The sequence below is a fragment of the Tupaia chinensis genome, unplaced genomic scaffold, assembly GCF_000334495.1.
Source record: "Tupaia chinensis unplaced genomic scaffold, TupChi_1.0 Scaffold000623_1, whole genome shotgun sequence".
Classification (NCBI taxonomy): Eukaryota; Metazoa; Chordata; class Mammalia; order Scandentia; family Tupaiidae; genus Tupaia; species Tupaia belangeri.
In genome coordinates this window covers 131117-132408 of record NW_006160143.1, presented here as the reverse complement: position 1 = coordinate 132408, position 1292 = coordinate 131117, and positions in this window count along the sequence as shown.

Sequence of the window (1292 nt, the reverse complement as noted above, 5' to 3'; positions counted from 1 at the left end):
GGGGGAAATGGCAGAGGGTGAGAAATAGGGGGAAATATATATATGGATATATATATTTTATCTATACATATATAGATGAAACTAGAAATGCATATATATATTTATGTATAAGTCTGGAGATGAATATTATATCCCAGAATTTAACTGAGAAAATTGTATCACAACAAAAGATAAAGTACATGAGACTAAACAGGTGAAATAATATTTTATGACTTTTGACTAAAACATTGTTAATTTTTTTTCTAGGCTTTGTTTTCCAAATTTAAGGATTTTTGTATTGTCTTGAGCTGCTGATAGGTTTATGTACCTACTATTTCAACAAAACCCCAACCTTTTCCCTGGTTTTAAGTTTTAAGCATATTTCCTTAGCATTTCTTTGATTTATTAAAGTTAAATCTGTTTTTTGCAAAATTGAAATATATACATAATTAATGACCATAGTAAACTATATAATATCAGCTAGGTGCTGCCTTATAATATATTCATTCTACTCAGAGATTCATGCTTTAATTCAGACATGTATTCATAGATATGCATAGATCAGCAGAGCTTGCTATTGAAAGTAGTTAGATTGTTTAAGAAATTTTCTGAATCAATAAAATCGAGGCAAAAAAAAGAATGGAAAACAACTCTGAACACCTGAGATAGTGTGGGAGGAGCGTGGGAAATGGCAGAGGGTGAGAAATTGGGGGAAAAATATATATATATGTATATGTATATATAGATGAAACTAGAAATGGAAAATTATTGATGATAACATGTATGATTAAGCCACTATGCAGTATATTCTCGATGGGAAATCACATTTTGTATGCTGTGACAATGCTCAGTCAATGAATGTAAATTAATTAATTAAAAACAAAAAAATTTAAAAAAATAAAATAAAATGGAATGTCCAAAAAAAAAGAAATTCCCAACGATTAGCATGTTGTACTCTCTTTCTTTCTCTCTCTTTAGATCTTTTACATATTTGGGCACCCCCGTATTGGGTACATAAATATTTATAATTGATATACCTTATTTGTGAATTAATTCTTTTATACTCTCTAGTGTCCTTCTTTGTCTTTTTTATAGTTTTTATCTTGATGTGTATTTTATCTGATATCAGCATTGTGACTTCAGCCTTTTTTTAAATTCTGTTTGCATGCAATGACTTTTTCCAGTTTTTCATTATGTGTGTCTTTATCAATGAGGTGTGTTTTATGTAGGCAGCATACAGAAGGCGGCTTTTTTTTTTTTATCCATTCAGCCAATTTCTGTCTTTTAATTGAGAAATTTAATCAATAAACATT